General features: G+C 37.9%; 1 long non-coding RNA gene across 3 annotated transcripts in view; it reads right to left on the reverse strand.

Moving 5' to 3' along the window:
• Positions 1-733: 733 nt before the first annotated feature.
• Positions 734-18,216, reverse strand: part of LOC127554704 (uncharacterized) — a 40,914-nt gene continuing 23,431 nt past the window's right edge. The window contains exons 2-3 of one of the 3 annotated variants that reach the window (XR_007952049.1): positions 7,783-7,875; positions 5,905-7,376 (exon numbers count right to left, since the gene is read on the reverse strand). This is a non-coding gene — a long non-coding RNA (uncharacterized LOC127554704). Of the gene's footprint in view, positions 5,262-5,904; positions 7,876-18,216 lie in introns of those variants that run through there. The other 2 variants (XR_007952047.1, XR_007952048.1) reach the window with 2 other exon arrangements.

An 18,216-nucleotide genomic window follows, 5' to 3' on the forward strand; every position in this document is an offset into this window, starting at 1 on the left:
AATATATACAAAATAAAGGCAAAGGAAATAGGGAGACGGGCCTCAGCAGCTTTCCCAGGAAAGCTCTGATGATGAAAGTGGCATTTGAGATAAACTTTGAAGGAAATTGGGTATTCTAGCAAGCAGAGGTAAGGAGGGAATGCATCAAAGTATGGGAGACAAAAGCAGACAAAAAATAGATGGTGTATGTGAGTAAAAGAAAGGCCAGTTTGGCTAGAATGAACTGTGAGTAATGAATAATAAAGCTGGAAAAGTAGGTTTGAACGAGGTTGTGAATGTCTTTAAAGATCAAACAGGAGAATTTGTATTTCATTCTAGAGGCAACAGAGAGCCCTGCTGTTTCTTGAGCAGGGGAGTGACATGATCAAACTATTGCTTTAGGAATATCACTTCTTTGGCTACATGAAGGTTAGATTGAAGAGGGAAGGCAGGGAGACCAATTAGTGCAACGATTCCAATAAGAGTTTGATAAGGGCTTGAACTAGGTTGATAGCCATGTGGGTAAAAATAAAGGGACAAATATGAGGTATTGAAGGTAAAATGCATTAGAACTGAGTTTAAGTCCTTCCTCTAACAAAGACTAGCTGTGTCATCATGAGCAAGTCATTAACTTTCCAGCATCTCCAGGATACTTTTTTAAATCTGCATCATTGGAAGAAGTTGGAATCAAGTCCCCAGTTGTCCAAATCAGGAAAATTAGAGAATCGGATAAAAAAAAAATTGAGGCTCACTATTGTGGATTTTATTAAAATAATTTATTCAAATTCAGATAACAATAGGTGATTTTTAAATAGAACTTTAAGGGTTGTAATATATTTTACATTTTATGTGAGTCTTAAAATAATCCTATGAATTAACTATGAAAGATTATCCCCATTTTACAGATAAGAAATTGAAGTTCATGTAGGTGAGGTGCTTTGCCTTTAAGAAGCAAAATTTGAACCCATGAGTTTCTGACTCCCAATCCACCCATCCTACCCATAATACAGTAATTTTTCCACATAACAATCTTTCTCTAGATGTCAGTTTTTGTTCAAAATAAAATTTTCAAGTATTCTATGACATAATAACAGCAGATATTTGTTACAGCGAAAAGTTAAACAATAAATGCAGGTACTCAGTTTGATTCTCTAACCTCAGTTTCTTAAACAGTGGTTAGTGATCCCATATGGGTTTTGTAATTGAATATGAGGGTCACAAAATTACAATTTATTATCAATAAATGTTTGATTTGTTTACCAACTTCATATACCTATATATCCAAGGCCATGTAAAAATTTCTCAAGTGAAAAGGGGTTGAGTGGAAAAAGTTTAATAAGCCTGGATCTAAGCTATGCATTAGAAATTGTGCTGTCCTAAATTACACAAGAGGCAGCTAGAGTTCAGCACAGAGTCAGGTAGACCTAAGTTAAAGATCTGGCCTCAGACACTCACTAGCTGTATCTCCTTGAGAAAGTCATGTAAGTTCTGTTTGCCTTGAGGCACTGGAGAAGAACATGGCAAATCACTCTGGTACCTTTGCCAAGAAAACCCTCTGCCCACATATTGGTATGATGTGATCTGTGGAGTCACAAAGCACAACTTTAAAAAACTATAGAAAAATCCTTCCAGGAAAATCAGATTTCCCACAGTGTATTTATGACAGCTAACGCTGAATTGTGTAACGTAGCCACTTTTCTAGTTTTCAGCATTCACCTTTGCAAAACCTTGTGTTCCAAATTTTCCTCCCTCTCTCCCTGCCTTTCCTCTGCCCCCTCACCTAGACAACAAACCATCCAATATAGGTTAAACGTACAATTCTCCTAAACAGATTTCTATATTCATCATGCTGGGCGAGAAAAAGCTGATCAAAAGGTGAAAGAAAAAATAAGTAGGAAAAAGAAAAAAAAAACACAAACAACAACAAAAAGTCTCCATAGTTCTCTCTCTGAATGTAGACGGCTCTCTCCATCACGTCTGTTGGAATTGCTTTGTATCACCTCACTGTTGAAAAGACCACAGTTGATCACTCTATAATAGTACTACTGCTGTATACAATATTCTCCTGGTTCTACTCACTTCATCAGTTCATGTAAGTCTGTCCAGCCTCTCTAAAATCATCCTGCTGGTCATTTCTTACAGAACAATAATATTCCATAACATCCATATACTATAATTTATTCAGCCATTCTCCAATTGATGGGCATCCATTCAGTTTCCAGTTTCTAGCCATTACAAAAAGGGCTGCCACGAACATTCTTGCACATGTGGATCCCTTTCCCTTCTTTAAGATCTCTTTGGGATACAGACCCAGTATAGACACTGCTGGGTCAAAGGCATGCAGTTAATAGCCCTTTGGGCTTAGTTCCAAATTCTAGCTACTTTTCTGATTCCAAAAAGTCGACTGGTTAGTAGCTAGTGCAATTGAGCAGATTCAGGAACCTAGGTTATGTTATCATTTTTTATCTCTTATTAGGTTCACTTCTTTCTTTAGCATTAGATTTGAATTTGACTGATTCTCTGTGGCCCACTTGGGCAAGCAAATCAGAGGGCTCCCCCAGGGCCTTGGCCAGCTAAAATCGCACCACTTCCTCAGGCCATTTCCTGCCCTGATCAAGCCCCTGACCTCTCTCCCAGTTTCTCCAGTCCCTCTCCATTCACAACCTCAAAAGCTTAGGTCCCTGCAACTACTTCTCAGGATGTGAGGAGCTGCAAATAGCTCCGGACAGCTGCATCTGGAGGCAACTTCCCTGGAAAACAGCCAGCCCCGGCCCATGGCTGCTGCCTCTGGCCAGCCTTCAAAACTCCCTGCAAATAGTCTGCAAGAGGGTTTCTTTACCTGAAGCCAGTCTTGACTTGTGCCGAGAAAGGAGGACAAAATATCGATTCTATTTTCTTGAAAACGGTTGGTAAGGAAAAACAGCCTGATGCAACTGTTTGTCTGCCTGTAAATGTTCTGTGTTTGTCATCAAGCTGCCTCTATTAGATAAGTGCTCATTCTAATTCCATCTTTAGAGATGAGAAAATTGAGGCACAGAGAGGCAACTTTATTTGCCCTAAGAGACAGCTGGGGTATGCTCATATGAGTTTAGAAGAACTGTTTTAGAACCCTGGCTTTGCTACTTAACTATATGCGACTTTAGGAAAATCACTTCAGCTTTCTATGCCTCAGATTCCCCATCTGTAAAATGAGACGTTTTGAAATAAACTGTAGGATTCTTTAAATCCTAAGATCCAAATAAAATCCAGACCTCCAAGCTCTTAGAAATAGCTTTTTCTAGGCCTGGAGAGACTTGCATGAACTGATGCTAAGTGAAGTGGGTAGAACTAAGAGAACATAGTACACGGCAAGAACAAGATTGCGGAATGATCAATTGTGATGGACGTGGATCTTTTCAACAATGAGGTGATTCAGGCCAATTCCAACAGATTTGTGATGGAGAAAGCCATCTGTATCCAGAGAAAGGACTGTGGGATTCTGAATGTGGATCACAACATATTATTTTTTTTAATTAAAGCTTTTTATTTACAAAACACATGCATGGTTAATTTTTCAATATTGACCCTTGCAAAGCCTTTTGTTCTAAATTTTCCCCTCCTTTCTCCCCTCCCCCCCTCCCTTAGCTGGCAGGTAGTTCAATAATGTTAAATATGTTAAAATATATGTAAAATCCAATATATGTATATATATATTTATACTTATCTTGCTGCACAAGAAAAATCAGATCAAAAAGGAAGAAAAAAACTGAGAAAGAAAACAAAAGAATGAGAATGCTATACAACATAATATTTTCTTTTTTTTTAAATAGCTTTTTATTTACAAATTATATGCATGGGTGATTTTACAGCATTGACAACTGTCAAACCTTTTGTTCCAATTTTTCCCCTCCTTCCCCCCACCCCCTCCCCAGATGGCAGGATGACCAATACACAACATAGTATTTTCATCTTTTTTATTGTTTGCTTGCTTTTTGTTTTCTTTCTCAGTTTTCCTTTTTGATTTGATTTTTCTTGTGCACCATGATAAATGGGGAAATGTGTATAAAAGAATTGCACATGTTTAAATTAACATATAGTAAATTACTTGCTGTCTAGGGAAGGAGGTGGGGGAAAAGGAGAGAAAAATTTGGAACACAAGGTTTTGCAAGGCTGAATGTTGAAAACTATCTTTGCATATATTTTGAAAATACAAAGCTATTTTTTTTAAAATAGCCTTTTCTTACACTTTTCCCAAGCCTTTCCTATTGTTTCCTTAAGAACTTCCTTCCTGAGTTTTGTGCTCATTGTAAAAATCCCATTTTCCCCTTTGGCCATAATCCCAAGTACAAAATATTAGTGCTATTTATAGAGCACCAAAGGTAATGCTGACTTGAAAACAAAACAAGAAATCATCCCTGAAGTAAAATTACCTTTTTCATTCATCTTTTTCAGTAATTTCTCTGCCATCCATGGTTGGAAAATCAGAATGGTACAGAGTCCTGGATATGGCAAGCATACAATATCTCAAAAGGGCTAGACAGCCCATAGAGGGGCTAACACAACAAGCATGAGAGAGTAGAAAAGGGAGGATCAGGGAGCTACGGGATGAGGAAATGGGTGAGAAAAGAACAAAGGAGATCGAGAATGGCCGACTGGATCGCCAAGAGAATCATGACTGAGCAGAAACAAGAAAATTTAGGAAGGAGAAAGGATAGAGTATCTAAACAGAAGGATGGTGACCTCAAAAAGAATGAGAACTGAGAAAAGCATGCATACAATTACAAATGTGCATGGGGATACATAAACCTTTTTTATGTGTATATATGTAAAATAAGGATTACCCTGGTCTTCACTGCCTGAGAGCCCTTCTCACCCCTGCAGAGCTCCCCATACTCATAAGGGGATTTGGCAGTGTCTAGGCTTTCTGCCCCAGCATCTCCAGCTCAAGATGGTGTTCCTCCAATTGTTTCCAGCTCCACTTAGCCACTTAAGAGTCAGGTTAGCTTTTACAAAAGAGTATTTGCCTAAAAGGCATAACGACAAAAGTACAGACATACTTTCCAATACATGGGACATAATCTCCCCCCATATAACTGGGAGAGTAAAGGGACTGCATTCACTCCGTTCTTATACAGCACCTTCCCACAGTCCAAAGCCCCTGGGATGGATCTCAAGCACCTCGGTTTCTCAGGACTTCCCAGCCAGGTGAGCCAGCTACAACATCCAGCTAGGAATCCTGGGTCTGAGGTCTCCATGACTCCACGGTTCTGGTTCCACTGAGGATTCCGTCGGGCACCTAGAAGCTGAGAAGGATAAAGGAAACAAAGACATTCCAGGCTCGTTTCTGAGAGTCACAAGGCCTAAAAAAGGGAGGAAGAGGAAGGCAGACCTTCCTCCCTCATCAGTCCAGCTCTGGGGCTGTAGGCAAACCTCCAGCCCTCTCTGGATACCAGCTAGAAAGAGCTCACAGGAGAGAGGGAGTAAAAAGCAAAATAAAACAAAAACAAAAATGGTTCCATTCCGGAGTTTTAAAGACTTTGCCTATGCTGGCTACATATGCAACCGAAGGGGGCTATTTCCATCCATGGGCTAAAGGAGTTCTGGCTATTTTCTCTTGTACCACCTTCATGTTAGGTGATAGGAGCATCTTCCCACATCCTGTTGCATACGGGTACGAGTGTGTGGATAATTAAAGCAGAAATAACTACTTTCCTGCAAAGCATGGTGAAAAATTCTCATAGGAATATGCATTGCCTTTCATACCTGCAACTACACTGGTCCAGGGCTTGGGAGGAAGCACATGTTTCCCATGCAGAGATGCTCTGCTTTACAGTGGGATGATACCTTGAGCCCTCAAACAAGTGAAGTAAGGGGGAATCAGTTTGGGCCCATCTCACAGTTATAAAATGAAGCAACTGGTTTTGTGTGTGTGTGTGTGTGTGTGTGTGTGTGTGTGTGTGTGTGGCAGCTGGTTCTGTTGGAAAGGGAAAATAGCTGTGATGTTGGTCTAGCTGCCCCTCCTAGAGACCCTCCTCATGCCCTCACCCCATGCACTACCCAGCCAAGAATGATTCAGTTGGAACCCAGTCAACATCCAGTCCTAGGATCTTTTAAGGGGAAATTTTCTCCAGGTGTGCTAATGGCAAACTCTCCTCACCTCCTGTGGTACCCTTCTCTTCAAGGGGAGATTTGGGGCTCTAATCAGAGGAGCAAGAGCAAACAGATGAGAGTTCCCAATGATTAGGTCCTGGGGGCACAATGGAGAAGCCAAAATTAGTCCCAAAGGGGTTTCACCAGGTGTAAATTTATTTTTTAGCTCTCTTATGAGAGTATCTGTGTAGCATCTGAATTGTTCATTTATTATCTCTCATGCAATACAGCAGGGCCCATCTCCTTTTCCAATACTGTTTTCATCTCTTCATTGAAATATTTTTTAATGGTCTCATTCACTAATAGCAATATACCCCAGCCTATTTATGCCTTTCAGGAGTCTCTCTTTTGCTCTTTGGGGGAAATTCAGTTTTTATTCCTTGAAGATTGTGATGTTCCATGTTTCATTATACAATTTAATGTTAAACAAATGAGATTTCATTTCTTTTTAAAATTATTATTATACCTTTTTATTTACAAGTTATATCCATGGGTAATTTTTCAGCATTGACAGTTGCAAAGCCTTTTGTTACAATTTTTCCCCTCCTACCCCCCAACCCCTCCCCAGATGGCAGGTTGACCAATACATGTTGAATATGTTAAAGTATATGTTAAATACAATATATGTATACATGTCCATAGTTATTTTGCTGCACAAAAAGAATTGCATTTTGAAATAGTGTAAAATTAACCTGTGAAGGAAATAAAAAATGCAGGCGGACAAAAACAGAGGAATTGGGAATTCTATGTAGTGGTTCACCCTCATCTCCCAGAGTTCGTTCCCTGGGTGTAGCTGGTTCAGTTCATTACTGCTCTATTGGAACTGATTTGTTTCATCTCATTATTGAAGAGGACCACGTCCATCAGAATTGATCATCATATAGTATTGTTGTTGAAGTATATAATGATCTCCTGGTCCTGCTCATTTCACTCAGTATCAGTTCATGCAAGCCTCTCCAGGTCTCTCTGTATTCATCCTGCTGGTCCTTTCTTACAGAACAATAATATTCCATAATATTCATATACCACAATTTATTCAGCCATTCTCCAATTGATGGGCATCTACTCAGTATCCAGTTTCTGGCCGCTACAAAGAGGATGCCACAGACTTCTTGCACATACAGGTCCCTTTCCCTTCTTTAAGAATGAGATTTCATTTCAAGGAAAAGCCTGGAGTCTTGAAAAATACTGTTTCATTTGCCAAATGCAATTCATCCCACTCTCTTCCTTCTCTTCAACTCTAAGCCCAGTTTTTGGCTGTTTTTTCTCTAAAGAAAAGTAACAAGAATAGCTAGACCAGACCAATTATGCACAAAGTAAGTTCATGTTGAAAGAGAAGCAATTCTTACGGTATTGAGGGACCTTTAAGATATATGAAAAGGGAGAAAATGCAAAATAATAAAAAAGGAAATTATTATTACCAAAACAAGTAATTGTGAGATAATCAATAACTAATGGCCCACATGCCTATCTTTTCATCTCTACAAAAATATTTTTAAAAAAACCTAAATTTCAAACGGGCATTAACAAATGTATCTATTTCTTCTCAGGGTATTTCTTACTTCAAGTTTTTTGTTGCTGAGAATGGTTTCAGCCAATCAGATATTCCCTAAAGGAGATCTAAATTCAGAATATTAACTCTATTGCCTTGTAAATAAATAAAGGCAGTCTTACCTGTCTCCAGTGGCTATCTTAAATTGTTTCTGTGAACCAAACTGCTGGATAGGTCTTAGCTTGAAGAAATGAAAAAATCAAATAAACCAATACCTGAAAAAAATGAGGTAAGACCAAAGATTTAAGACCCACTAAGTTTTAAGAGTCACTCATGTTTTAATATGCTTGGGTGATTTTCTAGGCTATCTTAGATTTCAAAGTTCTCTTCCTCCTTCTCCAAGTTAGCCTTCCAACCTGCATACAAAAAAATCCATTTAGATTGTTCTGATATTATGAATTGAGTCACAGAGAGAAATAAATGCCAACAGTTTATAGTTAGGTTGTAGCTATATAGTCCTCTGCTAATATCATCTCCCAGGGATGTGATGACTTGTCTAAATTTATATTGTTAATGAGAGACAGCCTTTTGTATGCAAAAAGGAAAATAAAAATTACTAGTAAGGGAATTTAACAACTAACCATATAAGAAATATAAGTATTGTATTAAATATAAATATGGCCAAATTATATATAACTATAATGATATATTAATAATATAGTTTACATAGAATATAGGAGGCAGCTAATTGATCCAATGGATGGAGTGCTAGGCTTAGAGGTAGTAAGATCTGAGTACAAATGTGGCCTCAGACATTCACTAGCTATATAGACTCTGAGAAAATAATTTAACTTCTGTCTGTCTAATCCACTGGAGAAGGTAGGTATCTTTGCCTAGAAAATTCCAAATGGGGTCAGAAAGAGTTGGATATGACTGGACAAAAATATGAATACAATTATATAACATATATAAATATAAAGTATAATAATAAATACACATAAATGAATGAATATAATAAATATGATAAAGTAGGAATGAATATAATAAAGTACAAATAATTATCAAGTTCCACAGTTTGATTTGTGTATTTTTTGATATCCCATCAAAATAAAAGCTATTCTTTAGTTATTATATTTGTGAGTAGGTAACACATGCAATTTTTTTGGAAATGAAGGACATTTTATTTCTTACATTTTTATCTAAGGGATTCTGAGTTACAGAAAGAAAGAATGAATGGAAGACAATTTCACACCAAACTATCTGCTACTCAGAGGCAGTGGGACATAGTAGATAAAGAGTAGGTTTGAATCTTGCTTCTGATACTTGCTAGTTACATGATCTTGGGCAAATCATTTGGCCTATAAAATTCCTCAGCTGCAAAATAGAGAAAATGCCTGATTCAGGCAGCTGAGAATGTATATTACTGACTTTACAAGGTAATTATAAACCGGGATTGTATAAAGTGTTTTACAAACCTTAAAACACACTCTGCTCCCAGAGCCACCTCATTCAGATTTTATCTTAAATGTAGTCCATCTCCCCTTAGTTCCCTTCTGGGGAGCTGCTATCTCAATTCAGTAAAAAGTTATTAAGAGTCTAACGTGTGCCAGGTACTGTGCTAAGCCCTGGGGATATAAATAAGAAAAAGAAAACTACTCCCTGCCCTTAAAGAGCTTATGATCTTTTAAACACAACAACAAGATTATACGAGGATAAATTCTGATGGACGTGGTTCTTTCCAATAATGAGATGACTCAGACCAGTTCCAATGATCTTGTGATGAAGAGAACCATCTGCACCCAGAGAGAGGGTGGATCACAACATAGCATTTTCACTCTTTTTGTTGTCTGCTTGCATTTTGTTCTCTTTCTCATTTTTTTTCCTTTTTGATCTGATTTTTTTTATGCAGTAAGATAATTGTATAAATATGTTTACATAGATTTAACATATATGTATATATATACACAGAGAGAGAGAGAGAATTACTTGCCATCTGGGGAGGGAGTGAGGGAAGCAGGGGAAAATTTGGAACACAAGGTTTTGCAAGGGTCAATGTTGAAAAATTATTCTTGTATATGTTTTGAAAATAAAAAGCTTTTTTTAAAAAAAGAAAGCAAACAAGAAAAAATAAAATTTATGATCTAATAGAGGAGGCAATAGACAAAAAGAAAGCTGAGAGGAGGAATCTCCAATATGGAGGCACCTTGTTCTTTGGAATTTGAACCAAGTGGTTACAGATGGAAGAAGCGTGAGATGGAAAATACAGCTCCCAGCCCTCTATAAAGGAAAGCTTTATAGGAGTTTAATGATCTATCAATCAGAAGGGAAATCCCAAGTCCTAGAGTAAACTTGGAAATACTAAAGTATTTCCCATTAAGTCACTCAGTAGACTCCCTAAGTTATTAGAAGAGATATTTATTCAAATTTCCTAGTAAATATGGGAATTATACTGAGGAACTACTCATTTCTATCAGATTGTCTATCATGACCAAAAAAGAAGGAAAATGTCCGATGTTGGTGGGGATGTGGGAAGACACGGATGCAGCTGGTGGTGCCGTGAATCGACTCAACCATTCTGGAGAGCAGTTTGGAGCTATGGCCAAACCGTGCACAGATCCAGCAACATCACAACTGGTTCTGTATTCCAAAGACATCCCCCCAAAAGAGAAGGACCTATTTGTGCAAAATACAACAGCTCTTTGTGGTAGCTCAGAATTAGAAACTGAAGAGATGCTGATCAACTGGGGAAGCTGTGGTAGATAACTAATGGGATGTAATGGTGCTGGAAGAAATGGCAGGATATTCAGGAAAACGTGGGAAGACTTACATTAACTGGTGCAAAGGGAAGCGAGCAGAGCCAGAATAAAACTGTACACAGCCACAGCAAAACTGTATGAGGGAAAACAAGAGAATGACTTGGCTGTCTCAGCAATACAATAATCCAAGATGACTTCCAAGGATCAATGATGAATCTACTATCTCTAAAGAAAGAACTGATATTGAATACAGACCAAATCGTGTACTCTTTCATCTTCTTTCCTTCATTTGAATCTTCTTTTATAAAATAATCGAATAGGGAAATGTTTTATATAATTGCGTATGACCTAAATCTGAGTCCTTACCATCTCAGAGAAGGGGGAAAGGAGAGAGGAAGGAAGGGAGGGATAGAAGGTGCATCTCAAAACTTTAAATAAAAATGTAAAAAAAAAAAAATGGAAAAGGGGGCAGCTAGGCGGTACTCAGGAGGACCTGAGTTCAAATCTGGCCTCAGATATTTAACATTGTGTGAGCCTGGGCAAGTAACATAACCCCAATTGCTTCAGGGGAAAAAATTTGTAAAGAAAAACAAAAAACATGATTGACCAAAAAAAAGAAATCTGATGTTATAAAACATTTCCTCCAAAAACCTGGGACATGTTCTTCAACAGAACAAAGAAAGGGGTGTGTGTCTACATATTGTATACAGAGAACAGAAATAAGGCACATCGGTAAAGAACAGGGTCAAGGTAACTCACAAATCTAGAACTGCAGGGTTCCACGTCTTTTCTGTCTAGAGAATTCTCTCCAAGTTGGATGTGGAACAGGGCCCTGGTGTTATGAACTTCTTAGCATTCAGTGGGTCTTACTCCTTTCTGCAAGTCTCTAACCACCTCCAGCTATAAACTTGCTTGGCTGTTCTCGTTCAAAAAGAGAGATCTTTCATTTGGATTGACAAGCCTTCTAGAAATTTGCTTCCTCAGAACCTGCGGTTTATTACTTCCAAAACTGAAGGAAAGAAGTAGTCTGTCTTTCTCAACAATTCTTGGTTCAGAGCTGATTTCTTTTAGGGAGGAGCCACACTGTAACTTATGGTGATCATAAAGCTTTATTTCCCAAATTTCCTTGAGTTTATGTAAATAAGAGAGTTAGGAGTCGGGGGAGATGGGGTGGAGAAATTATTGAGTTAGTCCATTTCTTGGGAGGCAAATTCATTGTCACCACTGTCCTAAACTACTGGAGACTTTGGTCTCAAACAATTGTGGACTGCTTCATGTAAACCTGAAAAGGCAAATATCTTTGGGTTTCATTGTCTCTATATACCCTTACAAAATTCAACTTTTCCAATGTCTTTAAAGGGAACATCTTTACATCCAGGGACTTAAAAACTACCATATTAGGAACCGTCACCTTTGGGGTTACCTCTAGAACCCAAGGTAGCAATTGCTTCTCTGGGGTGTATGTGGGAATTGGGGGAGTGAATTCTATCAGATACTCTTATTCCAACATCATGACTGTATGCCTTTAAGACAGTCATTTGTCCCCAGACAGATCTCATATAAGAACTAAGAATTGAGATAGAACTTGAGAAGATAAGGATAAAATTCCATGTCCAGAACAATAAGTTCCCATTGGTCCAGGCATGTCAATCAAACATAGCTGTTTTACAGGTGGTTGGAAACATGGATACAAGGCTGAAAAGTTAGAAGTAGAGTGGGTAGACTTGAGAGGTAGGCAGATGAAGATCTACAGTGGAAAGGGTTCAAGATTTGAAGTCAGAAGATATGCTTTCAAATGTTGGTCCAGCCATATAATGACCTTTTGACAAGGGCTCACTTAAATCCTCAGTTTCCATGTAAAACAAGAGGGTTGGATTAAATAGTCTCCAAAAAGCCTTCCAATTCTATTATTTTTTTCAATAATATTTTACTTTTCCAAGTATATGTAAAGATAGTTTTCAACATTCATTTTTATAAAACTCTGTGTTCCAAATGTTTCTCCCTCCCTTCCTTACTTCCCCCTCCTTGTGACAGCAAGCAATCTGATACAAGTTAAATATGTGCAATTCTTTTAAGCATATTTCTAGGTATTTGTCATGTTATACAAGAAAAATCAGATCAAAAGGAAAAAAAACCAAGAGAAAAAAAAAATGAAGCCAACAAACAACAAAAATGAAAATACTATGGTTCCATCCACATTCAGTCTCCATAGTTCACTCTCTGGATATGGATGGCATTTTTCATCCCAAGTCTATTGAAATTGCCTTGAATCACTGAATTGTTGAAAAGAGGCAAGTCCATCATAGTTAATCATCACAAAATCTTGTTGCTGTGTGAAATGTTCTCTTGATTCTATTCACTTCATTCAGCATCAATTCATGTAATTTGTAGGCTTTTCTGAAGTCAGCCTGCTGATCATTTTTGTATAGAACAATAATATTCCATTACATTCACATACCATTATTCCTTATGCAGTCATTCCTCAACTAATGAGCATCCACTCAATTTCAAGTTCTTTGTCACTACAAGGGCTGTTACATTTTTGTACATGTAGATCCTTTTCCCTTTTTTATGGTCTCTTTGGGATACAGATCCAGTAGCAACACTGCTGGATCAAAGGGATGCCCAGTTTTATAGCCCATAGTTCTAAACTGCTCTCCTGAATGGTTGGAGTCATTCACAATTCCACCAACAATGTATCAGTGTCCCAATTTTCCTACATCCCCTTTAACATTTATCATTACCTTCTCCTGTCTCCTTAGCCAGTCTGAGAAGTGTAGTACCTTAGAGTGCTCTTCATTTGCCTTTCTTTAATCAATAATGATTTAGAGCATTTTTTCTTATGACTAGAAATGAGCCTTTCAGTTTTAGAGCCATGATCCTGTTGTCAGAGAAGTGCTATTCCATAGAAGAGGAAGGATTGCCTCTAGTGTTTTTTTCACTATATTATATTCTATTTCAACTCTGCAAATTACCTATAAGAAGCATTTATAGTCTGATGCTACCTTCTGATCATTCTGTTTAACTAGCATAGAAACTGCCCCAAGTGAATTGCCTGAGCTCAGTGGTGAAAATCACTTCCTTACATTATTGTAGTATTAATAGTATTAAGTTTCACAGGGGAATCATAAAATCATAGGAAAATATTAGTTGGAAAGTGCAATATGATATTCTGAAATGATTTTGGTAAATCTCTACATCTATATTTTGAGAAACAAAATTTTATCAAACAAATGCTTAAAACTAATAACCAGAAGAGTACTGGCTATAGGCAAATTGACCATTAGTTATTCGGGGCATTACACACTAGGCAGTGCTTTTCTTCACTATTATGACCATACCTTGATATAACACTGAATTTTCTGAAAACTATCATTATCTTAAATATATATGTGTGTATACACATATGTATATTTATTTTGTTAAATATTTTCTAGTTATGCATTAAAATTTTTAACAATCATTTGCAAAAACAGGGTGTTCCAAATTCTTTCCTTTTCTCTCATCTCTTCCCTCTCCTTGAGAAGACAAGCAATTTGATATCAATTATGTATGTAAAGTCATGCAAAGCATATTTCCATATCAGCCATGTTGCAAAAGAAAACACAGACCAAGGAAAAAAAAACTCAAGAAAAGTAAAGTTTTAAAAAATTATGCTTCAATCTGTATTCAGATTTCTCTCTGGAGGTAGACAGCATTTTCCAAGCATTTCCAAAGGTAGACAGCAGTTCCAAATTTGGAACTGTCTTGGGTCATTGTATTGATCAGAGTAGCCAAGTTGTACAATAATACAATATCCAATGTATTATGTACAGTTCCTCCTGATTCTGTTCACTTCGTTTTGCCTGAATTCATGTCTCTCTAGCTTTTCTGAAACCATCCTGCCCTTCATTTCTTATAGCACAATAGTATTCTCATACAATAATATACCACAATTTATTCAGACATTCTCCAGTAGATGGGCATTATCTCAGGTTCCAATTCTTAGCCACCATAAAAAGAGCTGCCATATATATTTTTGTACATAGAAGTCCTTTTCTCTTTTCTTTAATCTCTTTGAAATATAGACCTAGCAATGGTATTGCTGGGTCAAAGGGAATATGTGCAGTTTTATAAATCTTTGGATATACTACTAACTTGCTCTCCAGAATAGTTGGATCCATTCACAATTTCATAAACAGCACAGTTTTTCTATATCCTCTCTAGCATTTGATATGACAGTAAATTGTTGATGAATGAGATTTGCTCTTGGCTTAAGAAAAAGAAGTATCATTGAACATGATAGAGTACGCAACCACTTTGGAGAAATACCCTTCACCAGGCATTTAGAATACAGATATACTACATGAGACACGAATCTCTTTGGCTTAGTAATGGACCTTATCATTCTCTATTTTGATGAAAGTACCCCTCCCCCCAAATTTTTAATTTATCAATTCACCTAATGACTTTATATTTTTCAACTTTTCCTCAGTAAGGAAGACATTAATGTTGAAAATTATATGTTTATATCCAGTAAGAAGAGAATATAGTGTTTAATAATTTAATTTCTTTATGCTCTAGTTGCTCTACTAAATTACTTAAAAGATGAAATAGCCATAAATACACTAGCACTATTGGGGTAGATGCCATTATCTGGATTTTATTTTACAGTGGAGACAGAAAAAATATTTGAGGGGGAAATACAGTAGGTTGTCTCACAAAGATTCTGATAATTCCCTCAATGACCTGAGAAATCGAATTTTCTGAAGGAATGGTTAACCAGAATGGTAAAACTGGTCATATGCAAACTAACAATTTTAATTTGTAGGATTATGAGTCACAGCAAGGCATATTTTATATTTTACATTTTGGAGAGATGTTAAGAATTATACTCGTAGTTATTAATATGAAATATGTATCTTATATCCATGAAGCTTCTCATAATTCATGTGAGAGTGTTGCCAGAGCAAAGCTCTAGGAAGCTGCTGATAATCATGAATTTTTCAGGTTATGTGGACTTAAGAAGTCATTTATCCTATCCCCCTACTTCTACTTCAATTACTCCCCTCCTACTGCACCTCAATTGGTCCAGACATCTGAAATCTTAATTCTATCACCTACCTTCGGGGTAGGTGATCAATAAGAATCCCTCAGTAGCTAGGTAATGCCTTTTACTGCCAGGAAATTTTCCCTTGGATCTGACCTCCACATTATTCCAGTCTCAGTGTACGTGGGGAAGGAGCCTGATTCTGGCAGCAGAGCATCTGCCATTCCCTCCTGAGTCTAAACTCATTCTCCCTTCGCCCCAAAGTGAATTTTCCTGGAGGCAGAGTCACAAATGTGATCAAAGCCAAACAGGGGCTTTGAAGGCAAATGCTCCCCCAGTCCTACAACAGCCGCAGGCCCACAGCTGAGGCCTCCGAGAGCAGCATTCCGCCTTCCTGTCTCCCCATGTTCCCGACAGGTACATGCAGCCCCGGTTTGTCAAGCGGGGTCCCCGCCAAGAGTCGTGTCAATCCTGGCTGTTCCAAGATGCACAAGGGGGGACCCAGGTAGAGAGGAGGGGCATCCTCCAGAACTAGGTGTATAATTATACGTGTGACATATACACATATATAACTCTCCGAGCCCTCCTCCGGGTCACTGCTGAGCAGAGGTCCAAGGGGGCACTGACTTGGACAAATTCACACGGCCACTGGCTGAGGCAGGACGCGAGTCTCCAGGCTTTATTCTCTGACTTCCAACTGAGCGTTTCTAAGGTTTAAACCTGCCGTGTTTAGAGAGTCTGAAGAATATCAGCCTTTATGATTGTGTGTATATATATAAAAAGAAGTGTCTAACTCTTTGAGTTTCCAAAAATAGTCTTCAGTTGTAAATTAATTCACCGACGTTTTGTTTCTTCTCCTATTTGAGCTGTAGAAAGGAGAGCACGCTAAGGGAGGTGAGAATTTGCTCAATTATCTTAATAAATGAGTAATTTCAAAGCCTTGGTGTACATTTGATCTTAGCCCTACTCTAATCTTAGCATATAAGTAAAATTGACTATAACTGAAATGCCTGGTTTAGATAATGAATTTAAATTGTAACCTATACTATCCAGAGATAAGATGTTGGAGTTTTTTAGAATACATCTGATAAGGCCCAAATAGGTTTTCTTTACAGGACTACATGATGGTATTTTCAAGAAAGGAAGATGGATATTATAACCATATTCTCAAGGAGGCATGAATTTAAAACTTAAGAATCCACAAGTGAAAAAAAAAAAGAATCCACAAGTCATTTCCTCCAATTCTACCTTTTTTTTTCTTTCAGATAACAATAAATGACATTCATGTGATGTTTTGCAGATATTATCTGATTTCTTCTTTCCACAACCCTATAATCTAGATATGGACTATGGATATGATTATTCCCATTTTGGAGATGAAGGAGTGAATCACAGTGTTCATGCAGCTAAGTCTCAAAGTTAGGATTGGATCTCAATTTCTCCTGGTGTAAAAATCAGAATCCAAGGGCAGCTAGATAGTACAGTGGATAGAGCACTAGCCCTGAAGTCAGGAGGACCTGAGTTCTTATCCAGCCTAAGACACTTAACATGTCCTAGCTGTGTGACCCTGGGCAAGTCACTTAACCCCAATTGCCTCTGCCAAAAAAAAACCCCAAAAAATAAACCTCAGAATCCTTTCTAGGTACTGGAAACCTCCCCAGTAGACACTGGGCCAAGAAACAGGAAAAGAACTCAGGGCAAAAACAAAGTCAGTTGGGGATGGGTGGAATCCACAGGGAGAGTTAATGAACCTTGGAACACAATGCCCCAAGAGGAGAGAATGGACATCAAGAAGAAGGTCACCAAGGGAGGAGAGAAGAAAGCCCTTGTTGGGAAAGGGAGAAGCTCACTGGCTAATTATTCTGGCTAAGGAGATCTCTGTTGTTTCTTCTTAATTGATTACACATGCTGTCAGCATTCCTAAATTTTATCCTCTAAATTTGTGGGTGTGTGAGCCTCTAAATTTAGGTAGCCTGGAGAAAACCCCTTTCAGACCCATCTTAGTTCTCATCAGTTTTAGGAGCAACCCACAAAGGCCACCTGATCCTCTTCCTGATCATTTTTGGACCCCAAATGTTCAAACACTGGGTAGATTCTTATAGTTGTATGTAAATATGCTCATGAGATCTATAATACTAAAACTTGTATTTATAAATACTGTGCCACTGAAACATTTTTGGTGGGATCAGTTACTGGTGGGGGAGACACTAAGAATTTATTTTACTTTCTGAGTGAACATGGTAATTAGTTCCTACAAGCAAATTAAGCCATGTCTAATAAAAATGGCTATCAAATGCACTTCCTCTCAACCCAGTATTTCCACTGGCTTCTATGGGAACAGGTACCACCCAGGTGAGAAACAGCTCAAGGACAGTCTGGCTGGACCTACAGGTATGCAAAGGAGAGCCATGGATATAAGAAGACAGGGAAGATTGGTTTGAGTCAGGTTACAAAGGGCTTTAAATGGCAAACAGAGAAATTGGTATTTGATCCTAAAATTAATAGGTAGCTGCTATACCTGAGGGAATGCCATGATCCAGTGTGAGCATTAGGAGTATCATTGCAGCAGCTGGGGGGATGGTGTAGAGAGAAAAGGCTTGAAGTCATGTTGAGCTGGAGAAACCTACAGGATGACAGTCATTTTGAATGGTCAGAGCCCTAGGATTGGAGGGCTCTCAGACACCACTTAACTTCTCTATGCTCAGTTTCCTCATCTATAGATGGGAATGATAATATAACTCTGATCTCCCAGAACTGTTGTGAGAATCAAATTAAAAAATATTTGTAAAGCACTTTGTAAACCTTAAAGAGCTATATAAATGCTAGTAACT

The sequence above is a fragment of the Antechinus flavipes genome, chromosome 3, assembly GCF_016432865.1.
Source record: "Antechinus flavipes isolate AdamAnt ecotype Samford, QLD, Australia chromosome 3, AdamAnt_v2, whole genome shotgun sequence".
Lineage (NCBI taxonomy): Eukaryota > Metazoa > Chordata > Mammalia > Dasyuromorphia > Dasyuridae > Antechinus > Antechinus flavipes.